Source organism: Zootermopsis nevadensis, unplaced genomic scaffold (genome assembly GCF_977971745.1).
Source record: "Zootermopsis nevadensis isolate Lab colony 2312 unplaced genomic scaffold, Znev_1.0 Znev_ptg000022l, whole genome shotgun sequence".
In the NCBI taxonomy this organism is placed as follows: domain Eukaryota; kingdom Metazoa; phylum Arthropoda; class Insecta; order Blattodea; family Termopsidae; genus Zootermopsis; species Zootermopsis nevadensis.
This window is the reverse complement of record NW_028259154.1, coordinates 7,474,695-7,502,597: the sequence shown is the minus strand read 5'-3', so window position 1 is coordinate 7,502,597 and position 27,903 is coordinate 7,474,695. Positions and strand designations below refer to the sequence as shown.

General features: G+C 37.1%; 1 protein-coding gene and 1 pseudogene across 1 annotated transcript in view; both read right to left on the bottom strand.

Annotated features, from left to right (window-relative positions):
* The window catches only part of LOC110831025 (inactive dipeptidyl peptidase 10), a 110,753-nt gene that overhangs the window by 77,090 nt on the left and 5,760 nt on the right, over positions 1-27,903 (bottom strand). The gene's annotated exons all lie outside the window — the stretch shown is intronic.
* On the bottom strand, positions 13,106-13,217 carry LOC147872983 (U5 spliceosomal RNA; annotated as a pseudogene).

Below are 27,903 nucleotides of genomic sequence, written 5' to 3'. Positions count from 1 at the left end.
AATTTAAATTACTACGGTGCTTGAAAACAAATTTTCATTAAAATTACAAAGAAAGCAACATGCAAAAATTAAAGTCTTACTTGTCTTAATTAAAGAATATAATGAAAATAGTAATTAAAAATGGTCATCAACTAAGCATCACTTGTCTTTTATATACACGATGTTACTGGAAATACCCGAAAACTAGTTTGTCCTTGGCAAAACCAGAATCTCCTGTCGTTGTTAGGAGTTTGGAGTTGGTTGTTAGTTTAGGGTAGCTTATTTTAGGTTACGTTGAATTATGTATTCTAGTTTTTCCTAGACAATCGGGTATTTCCGGATACATGTACGTTTCAATTGTAGAGCCAACTGAAATGAAGTAAGTGTAATAAATAATGAAGAGGAAATGAATTGTAGAGAATAAATAGTAGCCTATTTAACACTTCCTACTATTCGCTGAACATACTGAGGAGAATACCGAACATTAGCAATCAAGAAAGGCGCTAACTTGGTCAAAAGTTGGAAACCGTCATCCATAAATACAAATCTGGCGCCTAAATATTCGGTATGAGAGATAACTGCGAACATAAATACGGATTTAATGCCGACTATATTCTAGGGACAATTTAGATGATAATATTAAAATGAATTCCTGATAAATGGTATGTGATAAATTTAACTTGTTCAGAGAAAGTTCTAATTCACAGCTTTTGTAAACACGATGTTGAAACTTGGGTTTCTGTAAGAACAGATACACTTCGGTCACCTTTCATCAGCTACGGGAGATGAAAAAGTGTGTACTGCACATATTAAATATTGAATAGTGGGCAACGTACCAGGGGTCCCTCCTACCACTTAAATTAATCTCTATGTTTACGGTGACGTTCGGAACTAAAACATGTATACTCGTCCCTCACTCCTCACATGTACATGCACCCCACCCATTTACCCCTTGTGTATGGATTTTTGTGCACATACATCTGTGTTCCTGTTAAAACAGACATTCTGATCTTCCCGCAGAGGAAGGAAATTTAAAGACAAAAAGATATACGTTTCAAAGCAACAATTTTCCAAAGCTTTGTGACAGTGGTTGAATGTTTTTAGTATCCTAACCACTGGACCGCCCGTGCGCCCTAGTATTCAAAAGGCCTTGGGTTCGATCCAAAATGTTACAAATAATTTTAAAATAAAAAATATAAATAACTATCAGTATAAAGATTGCTGTATTCTAGGTTGTTGCGCCGTGTAGTCCGGTAGATGTCCACCAACGTCTCAGAGGTCCATGCTGTCAGCATGGAGCTCTGAAACGTTGGTGGACATCTACCAGACTACACGGCGGAACAACCCAGAAGACAGCAATCTTAAGACACACCTCAAATCCTAGACATCTAGCAGTATAAACATAAAGAATTATCTAAGGACGAGAATAGAAGCAACTTACGAAACGTCGTACTTCAAACATACCAAAGACACTTGAGAATACACAACACAATATTAATGTACATATAATAAAGCAATAGTTAGTGTAGAATTTCAGAAAATCATTGTCGATAACATAAAATGTAAACCCGCGGGATTCGAACGCGTCACTCCATGTTGTCTCGGCTTACAACCAAGCGCGTCTTTGGAAAAGGCAGTGCCTAATTTGTCCACGTCCCTCACCAACGTATTTCCTTTTGTCTTATTTTATTTTGCTCTCCCCTACAAAACACGAAGACTAATTATCGTCTCTTTCCTGCGATTAGGTTACGGGTTTATCCATGCATTACTACCAATGTGTCGGACAAAAAAATAACTGCTTGTGGTAGCATTAATAGCGTGAACGAACTTTTGAATTTGGTGTTACTTGTGATTTTAAGTATTAAGATTGTCCCGTACAAAAGGATAGAGGACGATGATTTATCTTCTTCATAGATGACCCAGTTGTAAACTAAGAATAATTTTGCATGTTAATTTTATCGTATACAATACCGGTACCAAGGTAAAAACTCCGTTCTTTATGGCCACGATTACAGCAATTCGTTTAACTGACTTGTGGAGGGATTTGCAGGATAATGAAAATCTATACCAGATTCTACGTAGCCTTCATTTGTTTACTTTTCAAGCTGTATAACCTACACAGCTGTCAATGTTTTGCTAAATAAATTAGTAAACAAAAGCAAACAAACAATATGTAACAATGTGAATTTTTCTAAAATTAAAGTTCGTATTTTAAATACATTTATATCCTGTTCAATACAATCGTCTTTAACACTTCTATAGAAACGTACATTTTAATATTGTTCTGCCGTCCTTTTATAATTCGCTTTTCTTTTGTCAAAGACGATTATCCCCGCCAGTACTGACAAGATATTTCTTGTTTTCCCCATTGTATTGTTTGTTAAATCGATTGTAACTTATCGTCCTTTTTATCTCAGTTCATATGCTTTAATTGCTTTTTGAGCCAACTTTTATATTGCATGTAAAGTTAAAATTGTTAGTATGAGGTGCGATCGGAAAGTTTCAAGACTGTGTCAATAGAGGGCGAACCGGATGTAGTACGAGCTTCTGCCGCTAGGGGGTGCGGCCTACATTTATAGTGAATCAGTGTGCCAGCCGGCATCATCCAATTAGCATTTGTTTCTTAGTTACCGGCGTTTTGATAGTGCATTAGACCGACCCTCCTGCGATTTCGGAATGGCGGATTTTCATGAACAAATCAAATTTTGCCAAAGACTCGCCAAAACGGCTACGGAAACCTATGAAATGCTAAAGCAAGCATTTGGGGAGTCCGCAATGGGTCGTGCACAAACTTTTGTGTGGCATTCACGTTTTAAAAATGGCCGAACCTCTGTCGATGATGACGAGCGTTCTGGACGACCATCTTCGAGCACAACGCCCGAAAATGTTACGAAGATTCGGCAGGCCATTCACGAAGATCGACGTCGTACCATCAACGACTTGTGCGACATTGTTGGGATAGGCTATGGGACCTGTCAGCTGATTCTAAAGGAAGAACTCCACATGCGACTCATCCTGTCTGAGGACCAGAAGCAGAATCAACTTCTCGTTTGTCAGGAGCTCAAAGATCTTGCAAGAACCGACCCCAACTTCCTTTCTAAGCTCCGTGTGACTTCTTCCTCTTCCCAAAGATGAAAATTTAGCTAAAGGGAAGGAGATTTGAGACGATAGAAGAGATTCAGGCAGAATCGCAGATGGTGCTTGACAGGCTGACAAAGAAAGATTTCCAGGGATGCTTCCAGGCTTGGCAGCGGCGCTGGGATCGTTGTGTTCACTCCCAGGGCAACTACTTCGAGGGTGATGGATGAATTTAATACCTGAGATAAGTGTACGGGTTTTTATATGCGCAGTCTGGAAACCTCGTATGTATGAAGATGGCTGCCTTCTGGGTAGTAGTGTCGTGTAGTCTATATTTCTCACTCACTTTCGTGAGAACATCAAATTCTACTGTAAGTATGTATATCTATTTATATCTCGAGAACGGATAAATCAATTCACACCAAAATTCGCATGCTTTTCCTTGAGAGAAGAAAGATATCACACGAAGATAAAAATTCCACTTAGAGTCCTGAGTTCGAGTCCCGGTGAGGGTGGTTTCTGTAGCTCGGAAACTAAGCACGATAGAAGAACGGCACTAAGTTAAAATTTTCACGTTTTCGGGAAGACATTACACGAATTAAAGTCATAAACCCTTTAACTGTCCTGGCTTAGAGTGCCGGTGAAGATATTGAGTTTAAGGATAATTGTTTTCTGTGATATTCAACGATGCGTATGCAGTAATCAGGGCTAAAGAACGTTCGGGCAGTAAAGAGTGAAAAAAGAAAGGGTTTATCGAATTTTCGCGCTGTAACAATGCAGGCATTCTCATAGTTATTTTACAAGGTAAGACGAGCGTATAGCATAACCCACCAGTACGTCTCTCATTTTTAAACCGGCTAATAATTCCACTTCAAATTTGGTACCAGAATCATGTTGCTAGAGACCACAATTGTAACCTAAGAAATTTTAATATTCTTCATATAATAACAAAATATTGTTGCCACAGATACTAGAGTGACTTAATGAACAAAAATTGTTATTTAAATTCTTTGGTATGGTGTGTATTTAATAAAATGGGTTATAAAAATAGTTGACTATCGTGTGCAGTTTGTGATTACATTCAAATCGAAATGTTTGTTTCTGCAATAAATTAACATCTAACGCATTTGGAGGGCATCTGTGCTCTGCTGTAGTGCATCTTTCTACTTTGTTTCAAGATGACGTTGCGCGACCATTACATCGGCCGCTCTGATCCCTGGATTGTACTGGATCTTCTATAATCCGCATAACCACCCAGCCAAGTATCCTCTTCAGCAACGGGTCCAGGTGATAATGTATCGTCATTGGTCAAGCGGTCTGTACAGTAATTTCAAAGGGCTTTACTCGCAATCCCTTTGTAATGGTTTGTGTAACGAGAAACGAGCTTTCTTCCCATGGTGATGTTCTTGAAGCCTTCTTACAGAGATATACTTTGAATGTTCTGATAGTTAAAATATGTCACTCACTGTAATAAAATCTTTTATTTTTGTGTTTAAGTCTCTGAAGGAGCAGACCGTATGGGTTTTAATACAATTCTCTCAACTGTTTCCTTGAAGATGGTTATCTGGTGGGTTTTTGTTGGTTATTGTGTGGTGTAGTCTGATTAAATTTAATTTAATAATTTATTACCCTGATGATAGAGAAAACAAGCCCCTCTAAAACTTCCGTAAAATTCTACCAGAATACATTGCACGACCATCCAGAAGGCAGCCCCCTGGAAAACTCATATCTCAACTATGCTCTCCTCTTTTCCATGACTCATGAACCTGAAAAGCAAATTCGATTAAGAATCACATTGTCTCAAATGATTCTGTAAGTGAAATACACACATAAGAACAATTTTTACTAAGTAACATAGTTTTTCCTGAAACCGAACCCTCTCTCTTTAAATATATAATCGTATCACATCCATCATAAATAATCTAATATCTTCATTCACACACACACGGAAATAAGGGCATACGTCACATTTAGTTTGGACTTGTATTGTGTTGACACATGTATGTGTAGGCCTGATATATTTCAAAACCAGTACATTAATCTGGCTTCAGCAGATAATAAAATTTTCCTCCTCTACAGAGACCAATTTCAGGGCAGTAATTCCCCTGCTTCTCATGTTTGGGTCTGTATGTCAGTCAAAAGTACTGACAAAGCTTATTCTCAGAAATACATTTTGTTTGTTTCATACACGGTCACAGATAACTGAACTTGGCTGTGTGTAGTTATGTTGGTGGCTTGGCACAGCCTGCATAATGTCTTCATTGTTCTTGAACGCAAATAACTTGCGGTTTATAATGATTCTGTCGTAATAACACACTCATAACATTTTGTTGGCGTGGCTTTGGAATAAACAATACATCTGAATTGTAAACAAATTGGATTCTTAAAATCAAGTCTCTAATATTGTGCTAGCAATGAGCGATACATTTATTTTAATGTCTGTAATAGAGATGAGCTATACGAATATTTTAACTAATTCCAATCAATCGAGTCAGTGCACGGAAATCAATCGATTTAGTGCCTCGAGTCTGGAGCCACTTCAAAATACTGACTTCACCATTCACTAGCGCCTAAATCAAATCCCGTGTCTGCCGAAAAATTATCCCGTAAGAGCAATTTTATGACGAAAATACGTTAAGGCCCCTTAAGTAGATTGTTCCACGTACTGTAGAAGCAAACGTCATTTTGTTCTGAAGATTAATTTAGTCTGCCCTGTAGGAACAAACATGTTTGTACTGTAATAACAAGAAATGAATCGGAGACAAAAATATACTTGAAGTGGTACACTGTAAGTCAACACTTCGTTGAAAAGTTTGTCTCTTTGCTAACGATTTCTTTCTTTTTGTTGATGAAGTGGAATCTGGTACAAATCTTCACTACTAGAACAGTTTATATTGGGAATCAAAACAACTAAACGTCAAATCATTCAAAAATTGCTTGTTTCGGATTTAGTCTGATATTTCAGTTGTGTGGAGATTTTTATTAATTTTCCAGGGGTTTTGAGCCCAATTAAATTTCAAATGTTGTAAAGTAAGCCTTCAAGATTGAACGTAAATTTGGTTCGTTAGGTCTGATCTCCATATGATTTATACCTGGATGGAAATTTGGATATTTGTTAGAATATATATATATATATATATATATATATATATATATATATATATATATATATATGAGGTGCGATCGGAACGTTTCCAGACTGTGGCAATAGAGGGCGAACCGGATGTAGTACGAGCTTCTGCCGCTAGGGGGTGCGGCCTACATTTATAGTGAATCAGTGTGCCAGCCGGCATCATCGAATTAGCATTTGTTTCTTAGTTACGGCCGTTTTGGTAGTGCATTACACCGACCATCCTGCGATTTCGGAATGGCGTGTGCATCAAATTTTGCCAAAGACTCGCCAAAATGGCTACGGAAACCTATGAAATGCTAAAGCAAGCATTTGGGGAGTCCGCAATGGGTCGTGCACAAACTTTTGTGTGGCATTCACGTTTTAAAAATGGCCGAACCTCTGTCGATGATGACGAGCGTTCTGGACGACCATCTTCGAGCACAACGCCCGAAAATGTTACGAAGATTCGGCAGGCCATTCACGAAGATCGACGTCGTACCATCAACGACTTGTGCGACATTGTTGGGATAGGCTATGGGACCTGTCAGCTGATTCTAAAGGAAGAACTCCACATGCGACTCATCCTGTCTGAGGACCAGAAGCAGAATCGACTTCTCGTTTGTCAGGAGCTCAAAGATCTTGCAAGAACCGACCCCAACTTCCTTTCTGAGCTCCGTGTGACTTCTTCCTCTTCCCAAAGATGAAAATTCAGCTAAAGGGAAGGAGATTTGAGACGATAGAAGAGATTCAGGCAGAATCGCAGATGGTGCTTGACAGGCTGACAAACAAAGATTTCCAGGGATGCTTCCAGGCTTGGCAGCGGCGCTGGGATCGTTGTGTTCACTCCCAGGGGAACTACTTCGAGGGTGATGGATGAATTTAATACCTGAGATAAGTGTACGGGTTTTTATAGGCGCAGTCTGGAAACCTTTCGATCGCACCTCGTATATGTGCACATACACACACACACACACACACAGTACGATCTGTGTGCAGTCATAAGATTACGTACGTAAGCTAGGTAATTGCAATGCAAATAAAATGGTCAGTGATGGAAATGGAGTTTATAAATCGAAACACGGTTTTACACTCAACTTTCTTCGAAAATAATTTAAAACGCCGGAGTTTCCTCGGTAGTTGGATTGAATCCCAAGAAACCATAGTTCCCCTGTCCCGTCTCGAATTTAGGACCAGGCTTTCGGACAGTTGACGATCGCTGCTGGAACACTTTCAAGAATGTGTATCACGCGCTGTCGCAGCGTTTTGGTTTTATTTGCGAGTCGTTATGCCGCTTGGGTCTCGGAAAATTTATCGGCAAATCTAATGAAAGTTAAGCAGACATATTACGCGCCTAATTGCGCTGGCGAAGCTTACACAGTCATGGCCCAAATAACTCGAAACGGACGAATTCTTTTACATGCATTTCCTACTTCTGAGGTATATTACATAAGTAAGTGTCCAAGCAGCCTGCGAGCTAAATGAATGACTGACCTGATTACAAACTGCCTACTTTACTGAGTACCTAAGTTGTGTCATAGAACCCCTTTTATCAAGATCGATTTTTTATTAACTCAATAAAGCAAAGCCCTTCTTGAGAAGGTGACAGCTACTCTGAATTTCTAGAAATTCCGTACATTTTAAGGAACCAGAAAGTTCATTACTATGTTTAAAACAGCCCACCACTTTGATTTTGTCGTGATCCAAATAACTCCAATCCAAATCTTCATACCTTTATTTTTATTTAGTGTTCTGTCTGACGACAGGTCCATATGAACAGGATCCTTCCATCCTTTTCTCGGACTGGAACCTGTTCATATACGTTCTTGGCAGATGATCCAGAAGTAGTTTGCCATTGCCTTCTTCAGTGTGTGAATGGAGTAATTGTTGGGATACCACGGAGAAACCGGGGAAGCCCCCCGGAGGAAAACTCCGTGTTGCCTAGACCACGGCCTTGCCCAACACAAGTTATAAATTCGGGCACCGCCGGGAATCGAACCCGAGACCCCAAGATTACAAGGCCAGTGTTCTAACCGCTAGACCACCGTGGCTATCTTCATACCTACTGTCTTAAAAAGAATTTCAATATTTCCTTCCCATCTATACCTACGCCCTCCGAAGTGCCTCTTACCATCGACTAAAAAATTCAGTGTTCTCCACTAGCAAAGTCATTTAATTTATTATTGAAGATCGTCTTTGATATTGGCTATCAACAGTTTATTTTCGGATTCCAGACAAAATCTTGGGGCTTTTTTCTTATTAATATGTGCCTACAAGGCAAATAAGATAATTTTCTACCTTCAACATGAGCAGTGCATTAAGATACGGTCTATCAGCTAGGTTCGTTATTTCTGCAAATTGCATATACATGTTTTTGGACATTTTCAGCAAAACGTGAAAGCGTTTAGATCGATTTTATATACTCAGTGTAGTTTCTTTAGTGTTGTCAGCCTGTTATAGACTCACTTCTGTTGGAAAACAGTATAATAAAGGAACTGATTTCAACCAATTCATTGTCAGTTTTATTACGGACTTCGAAGCATTTGAAATCTTGCCGGACTGCAATCACGAGCCGCCGCTGCTCCGGTGGGCGCGCTGCCAGGTATCGCTGGCAGATACGTGTGGGTCACTTCGACCCTGTAGTCGACCAGCTCGCTACACCACAAATGAATACATCCCACCGACAGTGCTCATGGTATTGTCAGGTCGCCAAGACATTTCAAGCTTAGGTTCTAGTCCTCCTGATACGTCATTTCTGTGTCGTCTTTATACGAAGTTTTTACATAAAAATACATTTTGCTGGTCTGTTCAGTTTGCGTGAAACTTCGTCTACTAAAATGTGGTAAGTGGATAGCGAACAGGGTAATAACGAGAACAGACAGTAAAAGGAGACTCGATGTCCAGTTTCATAGTTTTATATTCATCGCCAGTACAGAGTATTCAAAAAGTTTCTCTAAGGCAGACAACAAAATATTTACTTATATTTAAATAATTTTGCGAGAAAGTATTAACAATAATGTCCTCTAACTTGCAAGAGTTTCCTAATGGCAAACTATTGTCATAAATTCGTGCAGCCACCTGGACAAAAAATAACCGTATTACTAATTTTGTGTATGTTTCAGACTTGTATCAAGAGAAGATGTAAGCGTGCGTATGAGGACAATATTAGAATAGATCATAAGATATAGGGCGTGAAAATATCGACTGGATTAATGTGGCTTACGCTAGGAACTAATAACTGGATCTTGTAAAAACTAATGAAAATCGGCTAAATGATGTGTCATATTTGTGGCTTTAATTGAAGCTGGAGGATAACAGACGAACGGAGAAGACATTAAAGGCAGGTGATAAAGGTCTGAAGAAGTAATATGAGTTTTTTAAATGTGATATTAACCTTAAGTTCACAGAAAAGAGATTATAAGCCACAGATATTATGCTCACTAGTTGCTGAAGATAATCCTGTGTTAATTTTTTGCGGTAAATGGTTGCGAATTAATTAATAGAGGGGGCTTAGTCCCCAGTTCCGAGCTCAGTAATATGCTACAAATCCGGGGCTTATGTTATACCACCACATCATGACCATTCCTGAAAACCCGGGGAATGAAATTGCTTTTGCAAAGTGACACAGAACATTTAGCCCCGTAATTCAAAATTTAACTACGAGAGGTTTTGAAAAGATGCAAGGTGCATATTTATAGTAAGGTTATTTCCTCAACAGTTTTCTTGCTCTTTACGAGATTTCTCATTTAAAACCACTGGATATTCAGATTAGATCTTTTGTGTGTGTGTGTGTGTGTGTGTTTGTTTGTTTGTTTCAGAATACCAGTGATATAAACGTGTTCCGCCATCAGTCAGCAGTTAAAGTAACTATACTTGTGATATTTAAATAATTAATAATTTATGAGTCACCAAGGATAAAACAAGATAATGTAAAATGCTAGAAATAAGATATGGTAATACCAGCATCGAAAGGCTGAATACTAATATAATTTCAAGGTCTGGCATCCAGTTGTATAAGTACACGGGAATAGTTAATGTGGTTTTCAGTTCTTATCAAAAAGTAATTCGATGATGTTTTGAGATAAAATTGCTGTTTATTCTCAAAGACAATCGAAACCCACGAATAATTTGTTTAGGCTAAATACTGAGAAACTGCGTGTTAAAGTAAACAGTCTACAATTTACAGGTATAATTTGTATTAAAATAGTTAAAGACGTCACTCAACCTTTAACACCAATCTTATCTCTCACAATGTATCCAATTTTTCACAAAGGACTCTGTGACTTGTTATGGAAATCTGCATTTTAAGTATAGCTCACGTTAAGTCAGTTTTAAGATTGCTTGCGATGTCATATTAACTTTTTGACGTCTGTCTAAAGTACGTAGAGAAATCTTGTACAACAAAAACTAGTAAATAAACTACAGAAATCACGTAGCTTTGAAAAAATATGTGAGGACAATTATAAAGGGCGAATTTAAAGAAGTGATAGGTAACGGTTGTAGTCTGTTTCAGTGTACTTCATAGTGCAAGCATTAGCCTGTTATGTCTGGGAGAAAAAACAGACCTCAACCCGGTTACTCAATAACCCAGCTGATCTGGGAATCATCCGAAATTCACGTCCCTCTTTTATCTTTATTGAAAGTGAATTTAACGATGTGTCAGCAGTCCATACTGTATAGAGTAGAATTTAAATTGAATAATTCAATTCAATTCTTTATTATTAGTGTGCTGTATCAACTGTCAGAAGGCCAATTATAGATACAGTACAAGAGAATAATAATTCAATCCAATTCAATTCAAATAATAATAATAATAATAATAATTGAATTCAATTCATTTATTTAAGTGCTTGACAACAGCCAAGTAAGGCCAATAACAGCCAAGCACTAAACCAGAGTGCAGGATAAAATATAAAAATAATTAATTCCATTTCAATAATAATAAAAGTAAAACATTACAAACACAAAAACAAAGAAACAAATGAAACTAAATATATAAATGTACCATATTGAATAATATTTCACAAGTAAATGGGCTAAATACGATACCTAAGTAATTTAATTCAATTCAATAATACTAAATAAAAACATTAAACAATAAAAAGCAGAAGAAACTTATAAAATTAAATATCACAAAGTAAGATGCAGTTAGCACAGCAAGTAAATATAAGAAATGATGTCTAAATAATAATAATAATTTCATTTATCTCATTTATTCATTTATTGAAGTGCTTGACAATAGCCAAAAAGGCCAATAACAGCCAAGCACTAACAACAAATACAAACATTACAACACAAAAACAAATAACAATGAACTGAATATATAAATGTACAATAATAATTTATTGCAAAATAATTAATACGTAAATGAGCTACTTGTTATGGACAAGTAAAATAATAATTAAATTAAAATCAGTTCATATTTGGACAAACAACATACAAAATAAAATGTTATACTAAATAAACAATAAAAAAGAACAATGATTATTGTTTAAAAAGCTGATTGACATCAGTAAGCAAAACACGATCTTTGTTAAAGATGTCGATGCTCCTGCAGACTGCATTGGCAGCAGAAACACATCTGGCAAAGGGACTGGCCTTGAAATTACGTTGTACAGTAAATGTAGAATAGTCTCTGATAGACCTAGTGGGTATGCAGAGACTAAGTGTATCAAAAACAGATGAGCAAATAATTTTGCTTTTAAAAACATTGATGAGGAAAAGCGCATCCAAAAACTCCTCCTTAAATGTAACGATAAGAAGTTTAATCTAACTAATATATCATCATAATTATAGGCACAAACGCCATTAAAGAATCTAGTGTAACATTAGAGCTACAAATTTCCTTTGAATCCTTTCCAATTTAAAGGAACCAGTATTAGTAATAGAGTTCCAAACAACGAATGCATACTCAATTTTGGAACGGACTAAAGAACTGTATAAAACCAAAAGGCTATCAATAGTGGAGAAGGAAGAAGTAATATACCGAATCAAACCAAGCATTTTTAGGCTTTGTGAGAATATGTAGTTAATATGCTGGTGAAAATAAAGCTTACAGTCCAATAGAACACCGAGATCTTTAACACATTGGGAACGTGCCACCAGGTTGTTACACAATTTGTAACTAAAGTAAATACTGCTTGTCTTTCGGGTGAACGATATAACAGTCGTTTTACTTAAATTAAGTTGCATCCCATTCACGAGACACCAATTTTGCACTGAATAAATATCGTCCTGTAACGGTTTACAGTCATCAACATCGCTAATACTACGATATATCTTTAAGTCATCAGCAAATAAAAGGCACTGTGAGTTATGTATGGAGTCGCAAATATCATTAATAAATATATTAAAAAGTAAGGGGCCTAGGGTGGAACCCTGAGGCACTCCACACTTAACACGATAAGGATACGAAAGAGTTCCAGATACACGAACAAAGGATTGTCTGTCAGAAAGATAACTATGGAACCAATCAACATAACTGGGTGATAGTCCAAAGTTTCTAAGTTTACCAAGAAGAATATAATGAGGAACTAAGTCAAAAGCTTTAGTAAGATCAAAGTATACTGAATCTGTTTGTCCTTGAGTAGACACTGTAGGTAAAACGGAATTAAGGTAAGTAACTAAATTTGTTGCTGTGGAATTAAATTTACGAAAACCATGCTTTGTGGGACTTAATCTGTACTTAAAAGAAATTTGCAAATGATCATAAACAATAAATTCAAATATTTTAGAAAAGTTATTAAGAATAGAAATGGGTCTATAATTACTAACAGTGGAACTGTTTCCTTTTTTAAACACGGGAACAACAGCAGTTTGTTTCCACAGGGACGGAAAGGTGGCACTATTTAGACTTAAATTAAAAATATAGGTTAATAAGGGAGTAAAAATATCAGAACAACCCTTAATTATTAGCAAAGGAATTCCATCTAACCCCACATATAATAATAATAATAATTTAAGTATTTAAAGACTCATCATATGTTTCCCTCCACGGAAATCGTTAGTAAAAGGCGAAAGATTTATGCGTATTGAAGGGAAACCAGAGTATAATAATAATAATAATAATTCAATTCATTTATTAGAGTGCTTGGCAAAAGCCAAAAGAGGCCAATAACAGCCAAGCACTAAAAATAACATTAAAAAAACAAACAAACAAAGAAACAAACAATAAACTAAATAATTTGTAATTGAAATATGTGCTGCTTGTTTTACGAGTAAAAGATATAATTGTGAATTTACCTAAATTAAGCTTCATACCATTTTTATGGCACCAATTTTGCACAGCATTAATATCATGCTGCAGCAACTTACAATCAAAAACGTTTCTAATATTACGATATATCTTTAAATCGTCAGCAAACAACAGATAACTGGAATCGGGAAGAGAGTCGCAAATATCATTAATAAATATGTTAAAAAGTAAGGGGCCTAAGGTAGAACATTGAGGCACTCCACACTTAAGAAGATAAGGAAACGAAAGCTTTCCCAATATGAGTACAAAGGAATGTCTGTTGGTAAGATAACTACAAAACCAATCAACAAAATAGCTTGTAAAGAAGAATGTTATGGCGATCGTGTCAAAGGCACTACTAACGTCAAAGTATATAGAATCAATTTGACCTTGTGTGCTAACAATGGGCGTAATGGAGTTTAAGTAAGTAACCAAATTAGTTGAAGTAGAATTAAATTTTCTAAACCCATGCTGGGCAGGATTAAGTCTGTGTTTAAAAAAATAAGATAAATAGTCATAAATAACAAATTGAAATATTTTGAAAAAATTGTTAAGAATTGAAATGGGTCTGTAATTACTAACAATGGTACTGTCTCCTTTTTTAAATATAGGAACATCAGCCATTTACTTCAACAAAAATGGAAAAGTAGCAGAAGATACACTAAGATTAAAAATATGTGTTAGTAAAGGATAGATATGTCCGAGCAACCTTTGATAATAAATGATGGAATTTCATCCAATCCAACACATTTGGAAGGTTTAAGGCGCTGAATAGCCATTGATACTTCAAAGGCAGAAATAGAAATAATAATAATAATTCAAAGAGGTATGTAAGGAAGCGATCGTGGCTTAATTTAAAGTATTACCCTGGCATTTGCCTGGAGGGCCTCAGGAAAACCACTAGGAACCTCAATTAGGATATCCGGTCTCCAAATCTAGATTTGAACCATGGATTTTCAGAATAGGAGCAGGAGTACTAACCACTTAACGTTCGATAACTTCACGTTCTGTTAGCGTCAGGCTATTAAGATAAAAATATTGGAAGGATCTTAGGGAAAAAAGTTGTGGGAACGTGTCGTGGATTAAATTGAGTCAGAAGGTTAAGTGAAGGAGTAAGGAGTCTAAATTTATTCCCCAGGAACTTATTTTGAATCTGAAATTGAACACTTGCAATACGGATTTAACTGATTTATGTCAGTACATTCCGTCATTGTACCTTGTAATGCTCTTTCCATTCTATAAGTCTTTCAATTATCCTTTCGTCTTGTTTCACATTATATTTAACACACAATTCACTAATATTCAGGGAGGAAACATGACAACACAGCATTATCTTTTCATAAGATGACAAATCCGACTCTATTTTACTAAACGTGAATTAAATTATTATTTAGGGGACCATGAAGCCCGTTCTTCCCCTTTCTCTAATCCATTCAGAAATTGTGTTAATAGAAAATCCTATCACACTGTCACCTTGCCCACTTTAAAATTCGCATGGGACTGAGTCTGGAATCTCCGCAAAGAATTATTGCACCGCTCAAATACCTCCTTGGTAGTAATAACCAACGCTACAACTGAACAAGGTCTTGGACAAATTCTATCCACCTTCCATCCTAACACCTTGTCTACGATCGATCATAATGCCATTCTTCCACCTCTGAGTACTTAACGTAACTTTGTTAAAAAAGAAACATTGAATTTTATAAAATGATAACTTCCTGTCTTTCGTGAAACAGCACTTCTGTACATTCATGATGCCATATGTTCCGTTAATAATCTGAGTAAGAGACCTGTAGATGTTAAAAGTATTCTTTGTTGTAGCTTTGTGTATAGGTTTGGTTGAAACAGAATGATAATGTCTGCGGCCTGATGTGTTTTGATCGACTACATTCTGACAACCGAGAACCTTAGAAATTCGGTGAATGGATGATCAGAAATACATAGTGTAACACTCTGACCTCCTTTTCATTGAATTAAACTATCAACACGCTTTGTAGTAACTGCTGCAGGTTAGACGGACAATTAAACGATGTTTATCGGTTGGGTCTCAAGAATACCATGACAACGGGCTGGACTACACTTTTAGACGACAGTCTGTATTCTGGTTGTTATCTTCACTGTTGGAATCCCAAGGTTCGAGATTGTCATTTAACCAGTTCACTTTAATCCACTTCACCCCAACAGGTTTGCCAAAGAAAAGAAAATAAACACAGAGGAACTAAAATGATATTCATACCAAAAATTCTTCACTAACGTCGTACAGTCTTACATTAAAAATGATCGTTAATTCGGACGGTCAGAAAAGATTCATTACAGTGTTCACAAAAGCCAGCCATTACATAATATCCTGAGCCACCTGAATCTAGTTCAAGTTTTATTTTTCCAATTTCATTTTAATATCATCCTTCCAAAATCTCATCTGTCTGACAGCTAGTCTCCTCCATTGAAGCTTTTCAGGTAACAATGTTTTTTGCAGGAACGCAAGAATATTAAGTGAGAGTCGAATTTAAAATGTGATCTAATCAGAATCGTGCTCATCCGTATCGTTCGCCTCCATTCAAGTGGCCAATATGTGTGGCAAACGTAAAGTTACTTAACATCAGTGAATGTCGGAGGAAAATAATACAGAATGTCAAAAATAATGGTTGTGTTTTAAAAATTTCATTGTGAAAATTATTGCAAACTATAAAGCAGCTGTTTCCTTCACATGAGAGATAAAATCTGAGAGTTTTTAAACCTTAAGCAACTTCAATCTGTGCCCCCTTAGTGTCCCCCGTATGTTTATCAGATATTTTAATATCCAGAAGGCACTGAATCGCATTTATGATAAACTACATCCAGAGCATATACTGTGTATTCCTTTAAATCGTGTACAGAAGTGACCATTGTGGAGGATGTAAATTAGGAAATCTTGCAGACCATGCGATGGACCCGCCTCTTCTAGTCCATCTTCTAGGAGAAGTTTTCAGACGATTAAACTCAGATCTCGCTGTAAAACACTTTCAGATTTTCCCCTTAATATTGTAGTAGCTGGTAACATCTTTAAAATTCTGTCATGTTTTGTAGGAAGTGTAGTTAAGCGTGGTTTAAATTACTGTTGTTTTTATTAAAAAGTAGAAACAAATTTTACTCCTTTTAAATGTTATTAAATGGTTATTGGTACTCACGTTCAACAGTATATTTTTATCCTAAAGGGTTTTGACAACGGTAGTTTACACTTAAAATTATTCGTTGTCAGGACTATTTCCATCGTCTGTTCTTCAAAATCACGACGTTTCGGAGGCTGGTTCTGTCATCGTCTTCTGGTGAGAGGTACCTACTCTGTCATGACAATATAAATCGTGCAATTATTTCAACTTATCCACCCAAGTACGGGTTCTGTCAGTAGATCATAATACTTAAATGAAAAAATAAAAAATATAAGACCGCTAATACAGCTCTGTAAGCGACCAGTTCTGAAACCGCAAAAAAATTGACATAAAATCCCTGCTAAAAATCTTGGCATCCAAGTTGGTGCCTCTCACTTGAAGACGGAGACAGAACCAGCCTCCGAAACGTCGTGATTTTAAAGAACAGACGACGGGAAAATCCCGACAACGAATACTTTTAAGTATATTTTGCCTAAAGAAACAAAGCGAATTACGATCGTCTCGGTGATAAAAGTTTAGTTATTGCAAAGAAATGTACATAACTGAAATTCGTTTACGCAGAACTCAACTACAGTATTTGTCTTTTCCGAAAAGTGAGTTGTCGCTTTCGCTTGTTTCTTACACAACGTCAACATACTTAGTGGCTCTAAGACAGACTCTTTTCACTAAAAACAAAGCAATGCCACTGAAGTCCCTCTTCATTTAAAAATAACCTCTTTTTATACCGTCTTTATTGATACGACAATCCATCTATGTTGATCTGAGTTGTAGGGCCTCATGGAATTGTGGGTACATACCAACGTTTCGGAGGAATATACTGTCTCCATCTTCAAAGCTGAAAATGGACGTATCATGATATTTTGTCACTAAGACACCCTCCACTTATCACCACCTCACAATAATAAGCTTTTGTTAAAGTTATGAATGCGGATACGGAACTCTAGTGCAGGTAAACTGCAGCTTTATTCCATTACGTTAAGAAATGTGGGCTCTGTGATGAACATAACACATTTCCAACTTAGAAAAATGAAATATCCTCACGTCTCCCTGGCTCAGAGTGTTCTTAATAAAAGAGCAAAGACTCATAAATCTGTGAAGAGTGAGGCCAGGTGCAGGTTAGGTTCCTGATGAACTCTCATGCCAGCGCAGAGACACGCTCTCCTGTCAGTAGTGAAGTCTAGAACCGCTGTCATTGAATTTCGTTCTTCGGATCGAGTCGTCTTTTGTACATGGACCGTGTGGACAGTAATTACAAAGACAGTTGAAGTGGTAGTAATTATGTCAGTTAAAATTCAATACATTAATATTTATTCACCTATCAAACTGCCATGTTATACGTTGTTTTATGTGGTTCTGAAACTATCAGAGACTGTGTTCATCCCCAGTGTAATTTTAGCAGATTGAAGAACATTTTTCTAAATAACTACAAATTCTACAGTTGTAGTAACTTACTTGTAAACATATTTATTTTCTTCTATTATACATAAACTTGGTTGTTTATAGACATAGGGTATATTTTTCTCATTATTATGTATAATAGAAGTATTAAATTTATACCAAAATAAGACACTGACTTGTTTTTCCATATTTCTGACACATAAACCCAGAAAGTTATTAAATATTTTTACATCTAAAATGTTGAAAAAATCAATCTTTTAGAAGAAAATATATAAATATTTTTACAAGTATATTATTATGGAAAAGCCAGTAGATATATAGAGCCCCCAATATGTGTACTATGAACTTTATTAGATATTTACCGACGTTTCAGAGGAGTTTACTGCCTCCATCATCATTATGATGATGGTGTCAGATCTCATACAGAATGAGGGTGTTTGAAAACAAAGCGCTACGGGAAGTATTTAAATCTGATCAAGAGTAATGAATAGGACGATTTAAACTTAGAACAATAAATTCATTCATAAATTTAATAAGAAAACATCAAGGAAAGGACCGCTTTGAAGAAATGTGTGTAGATAGATGGCTAGAAATGACATGGATATTTGATAAACATGGCGTTAAGATATGGATTGGATAATCTGACTATGGATCGGGTACAATTATGAGCGTTTGAGAACGCGTTAATTAACAACTGGGTTAGATTAAAATTTATAGGCTCCAAATGCCTTCTGAGCTGAGTAACTGTCAGTGTTTCATGGAAGCCATTCAACATAAAGTTTAGGAGCTCGGTACAAAGTACCTTCTGTCTCGGAGTTTACGAGGGGTTAGTTAGTCGCCGCATCACATGTTTTCAGAGAGGGTAGTTACCCCGCATTTAGCCGCGATAGTTTTGTTGTAATTGTCTCTCCCTCACAATCGATTATACAGTGGAGTGGGGGAGGGTGTAATCTTATTCGTATGAATGGGGTGCAGTCGACGAGAGGGTTGTTGGTATCGATCGGGCGCCGAGCTGCTGGGGCCGGGGAGAGATTTGGAAGTGGGCGGGCAGCTTGCAGCTGCTGCAGCTCCTTACCTGCCCCGACCGGCACTAATTGCTTCCTTGCTACGAGGCCGATGGTAACAGTACCTTTACGTTTGTGTGTCCCTGACATAAACAACAAATTCTCTCTCTACCATTTGAGGGTCAAGTTTTATGATTAGCAATAAAATAACTTCCGCCTTGTTAATTGAGATGAACGTGTTAATCCTTTTGCCTGTACGTGATTAAAAAACAAACCTAAACAAACGATACATTGTATGATTTGAGGTTTTCACATCAGTGGGTATGAAGATTTCCGTCTTCTGGGTCGTTGCGCTGTGTAGTCTGGTCGATGTTTACCAACGTTTCAGAGGTCATACTGCCTCCATCATCAGGGCGATTCATCTACCAGACTACACAGCGCAACAACACAGAACACAGAAATCTTCAAACGATACATTAACTGAACCTCGCAAATCAAACTAGATAGGAACACCATTCCACTGGACGTCATCCCATGTTAGTACATAGCCTGTTATAATTTTCTGTAAACGGTAAATAAAATAAACGCATAATCGAGAGGTATTATCTTTTTCTGGGCAATATTCAACAACACTCTATCATATTTGTAGATTATTAGAACAGTATCGTGAGCATGAGTATCGAATTCTGAGGGGGGTAAAAGATATCCACCGTAGCTTATTGTCAGGTATGAGAAAGGTGACGTGGAACGCATTAGACGCGTTACTCGATTCACCAGCCGATACTTGAATCCAGGAACTCCTGAATACTGACAGTAGTGTCTATGAATGTGCAATTTTAAATTTTCGCTTTATTTGGATCATATTGCTTATCTGTCCCCTATTTAATGTCATTACTGTGGTTGTTTGTTGCGTAACACAACGTGATCACTAGAAATTTCAATAGCCTCCAGCTAATTCCATTGATCTATGTAAATTCCGTGAAGCAATTAATCCTTCGGCTATTCACCAAAATCTTCTCCTTATATGGAATTTACTATCAAGTATTTGAAACAGTGTCTTTCCACGAGGTTTTCGAAAAAAATTATGTTTGCGTGCTGCATGTTCCGCATTCCTGCGTTGTATGTGGGAGGTGCCAGGTTCAAATCCAAAGCCGCAGACCTATATCATGAGTGGGGTTTTTTGTGGTTTTCCTCAATCCACGTGAATGCTGGTGTAGTACATTCAATTAGGCTATGACCACTTCCTTCCACATCCTTTCGAATTCATTACTCACTAATCATCCTCCCATTTGACGCCGTATAATTTGAGTTACTAAAAGCGTCGTTAAATGAAATGTAAATAGATAAATAGAATACACGCTCCGCTCGTGTAACCTTCAATGATATGATCGCATTAGTAATGGCTTTATGTTATGTGATTTTCTATAGCCTCTTGTTACTTCCGAATTCCAAACACTAACAATCTGCATACTTCACATAATGCTGACACACCGAGTTTCACAGCATAAAAAACAACATATAAAATTATAATTTTGAATTTTTTAAATCTTTAACCTTGCCACATCAGTATTATGTAAATTAGAATCAAAGGCGTGAGTTGCAACAGTTTCTTTAAAGTATCTACAACGTTTTTATATGCAGTTTAAGGAAAATCTTCTGTTCTCACTTCAGTGTTGTGAGCTGTGAAGGATTTGAGGTACCAAAACCTCTGCCAAGTTGGTAGCCTTGGACATCCTTGCAGTCTTCCGTCCGCTCATCTAACTGTACAAACCAACGTGCATTTTACTGCGGAACAGTAAAGATTTTATTCGATTCCTTTTTTATATAGCATACCGTGGTTAGACGTCTTGGCATTCATAAAAGCAGTTGAATAATGCACTATCACAGCTGCAAAAATAACAGGAATTTCATCGCAGTCATTTGAGAGCTTCAGAATTATACCAACAGTAACGACATTACATCATACAGAGTCATAGATAGAGATAACTGTCTTCTGAGACCTTGATCCGTGCAGTCTCGTAGAAATCTGCGTTTCAGAGGTTATCGCTGCCTCCATAATCAGGGTGGTAGGCAAGCCGCGATAGAATAAGTGCTTGAAGTGGTCGAAAATTGGCGGGGCAAGTTTCGGCCTTATCCGGCCATCTCCTGTTTCTTCACCCGCTTTATCGCGCCATTTAATTACCGTCCTGATGATGGAGGGAGTAAGCACCTCTGAAACGTAGGTTAATTTCTAACACACGACACGTAACAATGTCCCATAAGACAGTCATCTTCATACTCACTGTCCTGATAATCTCAAGTGTCACATGTTTTATGTTTTTGACACTTAAATATAATTTTATTATGTCTATTCCTAACGCTACTCTCTCTGTCAAATACGATACTGCTAACATTAAAGCCTGCGATTGGATGCGATCCTGAGCTAAATTCACCCAGTTCCCAGCCTTACAACCTACTTCTAATATATTGATTCTAATTTTAACCTCCTCCATCTCCTCCTCCTTGATCTCCGGTGTGGCCACTTTGATAACACACCGCATATAGATACACATAATTTGCCACTCATGCGACATATAGTGAAGAAACTATGTGGAATATCTACGAGTAGATGTAAGGATAATATTAAAATTGATATGAAAAATGATGGTGCGGACTAGATTCATGTCGTACATGGTAGGGACCGGTGGCGGCATCTTTTGTACATGCTAATGAACCTTAGGGTTCTATAGGAGGGGGAGGTATTAATTGACATTCTGAGTGACTATTAGCCTCTTAACAATAATTGTATTCACCTAAGTTTTATTCATATGGGAAGTTATTAATTTATTTTAGTATATTTTCCTTTTAAATTAAATATACGCTTATAGTAACATGAAGTCTGTGAACCACTGAAACTATATATGACTATTATGCCTTTGAATGCCATTCCACCTTCATCACTTTTAATTTCAGACCATGAATGCCACAGCGTAGGACATATAACGGAAAATAATACGGATTTATTATGAACTGAGCTGTGGCAGTTATTTGTAACAGGAAAGCTGCGATTTAAATTTAAAATAAATTGTTATCGGCATTGTTCTTTTATTCTTGAACAATAAATTTCAGTTATCTTCCAGTCCTACCATACAAAAAGATCAGTTGATACGTCAGTTATTTAAATTGCTGAATCACCTCGTCTTTAATGAAACCTAAATTCAGACCATCAGTTTAATCCTTTTGTACAGAAAACAGGGGGAAAAAATTTACCTACTATGTGAGAGACATTTTGAACGTCGTGAGTGAAATTATATGTTTTCACCACCAACTAAGATGAGGCGGGTCTATTCTGGTTACTTCGATTGCAACGTTAGTTTCATAGTGTGATTTTACAGCTTATCGAAAAATCACAAAACCTTTATTTGTCCCATTATTAAGGCGACGTTAATTTTTGAATGAGCGGTCGTATGTCTGCGTGGATTCTTCTTTTAACTCGCAATGTCAATCAGCTTCAAACGCGTACAGAATTCCCCGTGTAAATAATGCAACGGGAAGTGATAGGTGCAGGCATGATTGTTTGTTTAAATAAGGAATATTGGACAGTCTTTATGGCGTTCCGCGTCAGACCGATTTAAGTGATCTCGAAATAAACAGAAATGTAACTATTTGTTTTCAAGTTACAACAAGGCAAGCGAGATTGTACGTGGGAAGTTTTCGATAAATCAAATATAAAAATATATTAAAGAGCAAACTGAAAATCTGTATTAAGGTCATAAGACCAATTGTAACTTCAACACCCAATCAGCATTAACAGTTCGCATAATCATAATCTTCACTTCAGTTTAATGATGAGGAGATATTTTCTGGAAAGGAATTGGATTAGGTCTCTTACTGTTTAGTAACTCGTTATCAAAATGTTAGATATTAATTTATTAAATATAAAAATGACAAACATAAATTCCACATTAGACGATCTGTATTTTGGATACTTTAGATTAAAAAATTAAGTAGATTGTCCGCAATACTGAGAGAAATTTTAGGGGTTTTCTTTGTTTATATAAGTAAATATTAACTACATAAAACTAACACTGTGGTAAGGATCGTTACGGGACATTTCGAACTAGTGTTATCCGCTACACCTCACAGTCTCCCTGTCTCCCTGTCTTCAATTACGTCTTCCAATTGGACTTTTTGCAGATGTTTTCCCCACCAAAATATGTCCATCCTAGGTATATTGTCAGTCGTAGTTTCAGTCCAAAACAGGGCTCCTTGCTAAGTACCTTAATATATTGAAATGCCAACTTTTTATTATTATTGATTCAATGGGGTGAGACTATATCTCTATGGAAATAGGCCGCTAACGGCTTCATTATCTCTTCACCAAAAGATACATCAGGGAATATGGAGCAAAAGTGGAATTATGTTGACAGAGGAAACCCGAAGGAACAGGATCGAAACCTGTTCCAGTCCCACATGAATTGACTTGGACACAAATCTGGGTGTCCATGTTGAGAAGTCTGCGACCAACTGCTATGGCACTACCTTTAGATCGACGCTAATACAAACGTCTCTGAACAAGCTTCTGCAGCTCGTATAGCATGTCTGCATTTTGTGGAGAACCATTTTCATACGTGGCGTATTAATGCCGTCAGTAAGTAATAACAATCAGAAATAAACACAAAAAATTGATATACTTATTGTAAACTGGAGTTTATCTTCAGATAACGTAATTACTCACTTCATGAAGCCGAGTCCTTCCTGAGAAGCCAACAGTTGCTGAACCACTCAAGAAGTTCCCAAAATAACAACCTAGACTCTTCTTTGCTGAAATTAGGATGTTCTCTCTAATGGTTTCCCAACCTTTATGGATATCCGCATCATCACCTATGCCTCCACAGCTGCGTACCTTTTTGAGATGTTAAACTGATACTGGTCTTTACCTTCTTCCTCGTTTAGTTTCTTGGGACTGAAGCTCTCGTTTGCGTTGCTCGTTTACTTAATGCCAGCCTCTCTCCAACTTTTGCAACCACCATATAGCGATCGGTATCACAGTTCGCTCCCCTGAAGGATCGGGCGTCAAGTACACTTGAATGCCGTTTCCTATCTATCAAACTGTGGTCAGTCTGTTTGTGTATCTTTCCATCAGGAGATGTCCAAGTGGATTTATGAATGCTACGATGTGGGAACATTATACTCTTGACAATTAGATTTTTGAATGTGGCAACTACTCTAACTTCATTATCATTCCCAACTGTTGGTTTGAAAATATCTTCTTTTACTCCTTTAAAATTGAAATCTCCTAACAAAACATTCACGTGGTACTTTGATGGAGTATAGGCTGTACTTCCTCATAGAAATTATCCTTTGCATCTTTAATTTTATCCTCCCTTGGGGTACGCACATTCAGAACAGTAATATTACACCAACGACCTCTTAGAATTATATACGACATCCTTTCACTAACAAACTCTACCCTCTTATGTACAAAAAATCCTGTCCCCAATTCATGATTCTCATTCCCCTTTCCATGGAAGAATGTATAATCACCTGCTGGTGCAGTGCTATCTGTATCCCATCTTACCTTATGTACTCCCACTGAGTTTAAATTATGATTTAAGACCACAAAGTACACTTTCCTAATTCTCTTGCAACTATTCCCAATGATCCTGATCTATACAGACTCCATACACTCCATGTGGCAAATCTCATGTCAATTTTCCTTCGTTTAGATCGTTCCAAAGAATCCATCCCACTCTGAGGGCATGTGTAACATTTCGTAACAATTCATTATTTTTACGGGAAGGAGTTAGGCCCACGTCCAACCTCCAAGCTGAAGGGCCACCCCTTGTAGGCTGTCCGCGACTGCTTATTCAGCATATTCGCAGCTACGCTCCATATCGGAGGCCGTCTCCTCTATCTGCAACCTGAGGACGCGCAAAGCCGTGGCGACAAAAGACCCAGAATACATGGTCAGATAATATAATTTTCAAAACTTTACAACGAATGGCCCATACTAATGCTTCCCGCGCAGAAACCTTATCTCGACCCTGAAGCCAACTTAGCTGCCTCCACAATATTTCTCGCCCGATGTGGGCACACAATATGGCCCGCCCGAGAGTGTATAGCCCGAGCCCCGGTATGGGGACCCAAGTACATGTACCAGTGACTGCATTTTGGAAAGCGTCTTCCGTACGGGAATATACATAATATCAACATGTGTTCTTTGCAACCTGCATTTAGACGTATTAAATCCGCCTTTTTCAATACTTCCTACTTTGGCCACCAGATCGTAGCACCTCAATGTCTACCTCACGAGTTTACTCATCCGTCATTTCGTAATCATCGGTCATAGGATATTCAAATGTACGATTTTGAGATCGTGCAGAATATAACAATCTCCGCATAAAATTTCATACAAATCCGTCCTGTGGTTCTCGAGTTGAATCGAATGGCAGACGGATGGGCGGAAGGATGGACAGACACGATTATTCAATAAAGCGTTCTCCCTATGCACTACGCGCTAAGAACGCATAATAACCTACATATCCACATGGAAATTTACCTTTGGGCAGTAAAATTTAAGAAGAATTTAATAACGCGAATAACAACCATATTTCGTCATTACTAATGTCTCTATAATTTAAACTCTTATTTTATTTAAAATTTGGTGAGTAGAGAAAATGGCACAGGGAGCTACATTATCGACACTGTATACGAGTTCTCCGTTACACACACTGGAACTACGGTAACCATGACAACAGTGTTTTCATAGAACTGTAAATCCGTCTCATAGTGAATATTCATGGAATGGGGGAACGCTGGCTGACTACTGTACAGATGGGTCAAAAGTCGCGCCCCATAGGGTTTACGGTCAAATCATCTTTATTTAAGTGAATATTTAAATTACTGTCCACCAACTCCGAGGCATTTAATGACACAGAACATAACAGCTGTTTGTACCTGCCGCAACATGTTCACAGTGATTTTATCACATTCAGACTGTATCTTGTTTTGCAATTTCTGAAAATTTCTTCATCGGTCGGTATAAACGACAGACTTCAGGTGGCCCCAGAGGACAAAACCGAGAAACGTATGATCCGGTGACCGCGGTGGCCATTGTTATTCATATTCCTATGAGACCCGACTTTTTTCCTATTCTGGACATGCAGCTGGTTAGCAGACATGTGTTGGATCGATTGATTAATTCATTGACGTATTAACGAACAATAAAATTGAAAGTGACCAGTTGGTCTAAATTACCGTTGACTGTCGTACTGAATGTCTGGTTACTTCGAAGGTTAAGTGAATAACCAATCATTAACTGACTGGCTGCATGTTTTACAACTTGATTTTTTGGCTCATCAACAGGACATGTGTTTAAATGATAAGACGGAGAATTGGTCAGTTGATTGAATTATTGGTAAAGGATTGTATCGAGTGGAAACCCACAAAATCCAACTTACCGATTTTAAAGTTTAGTGCTGATTAATTAAAATAAGTAGGCCATTTGATTAACCGAAATGACGATACTCTGAAATCTGTCTTGGCTGTGTAAGTAATTGATAAATTTCATGTCTTATTGACCGACTATGAGGTTAACGGCTGGTTTGATTTATTAAATATTTGGAAGATAAACTGATTAAGGAAACAGATATTACATGGCCGAACGAATAAATTATTTTTGGTTTACTGGTATAAGAAATGACTGACTCTACAGTTTTATGATTTATATTTGGTGGAAAATTTGAAATACTTGATTAACTAACAGATTGCTCAAATAATTATTTCTCAACTTAAGAGAGAGTGACACACACTGATATAATGGATCCTGAGGTTTTCAAAGGTTTGTGGCCGCAACCTGTGTATATCACAAAAACATTATTAATGTTTTTGTATGACAGTTCTATAGACTCCTTTCTTATCCCCGGTTTCTTCTATCTCCAGTCGCTAGGAGAAGTTTATTAAATGTGCATATAAAAGATTATGCTAATATGGGGCCTACACGTAGGTATAAGTATGTAATATGTGTGTCGTAATTCAATAATTTCAGTTCATCTTATTTTAAGATAAACTTAAGCGAACATAAAATACTTTCTGAGTACAAATACTAGGTGAGACATGTAGTTGGTATTCATTTTTAACATTTTAGTGTTTATTTCCCTTTATGGATATACCTCTGATATAAATGAACACTTAGGAATAAAAAGGGCACATGTCATACAAACCAAAAGTTTGTCAAAGTGTGTAAAATAACTGTTTTAAATGTTTCAGAGATTTAAAAAGTCAAGCAACACCGTTTCTCAAGCCGCAGTTAACAAGACTGACATATTTAAAATCCGTTACCGTGGTTTTGTTATCTGATCGAATCGTAGCCTGAATGACATATTTTTCTATGAAATGTACCCTTTTAATTCCCACTTATTCAGTCCTTCTTAATATATTTATTGCTTTTCATATTTCAAAATAAATCAGTTTGACATCTTATGATTATATCTACGTCCACGACTAAACGTTTGCGTGTTAATTTGGCGTTTCAGTCCACGGTATGATTCCAATAACGGCAGCTAATTACGTAAGTAAGAAAATTTTAAATTCTTTGTTATTTTCAAGACTTTTGCTTGTAGTTTAGTTGACCTTCGATTCACTGAATCCTAAATTATATAATGTTTCGTTCGTCTATGTGGGACACATCCATCTACAAATTAATTTTAATTGCATTATCTTACACACAGCAGAACTGCTCATAAGTCCCAATGCAATATGTGTATAACACAACAAATATATCTGAAGCAAGTCTAGCGGTTTAGTCGATAGGAAAACTGCGTAATGTATGGATGAGTATTTGCATAACTGAATTCCGAAACAATGAGATTGGAATAGTAATAAATATTAACTACACAATGGACCGTGACAGAGAGTGGGTGCAGCAAGCTGTTCCCTGTATTGCCGCGTCAAGAGCGTGATATAAGAGTG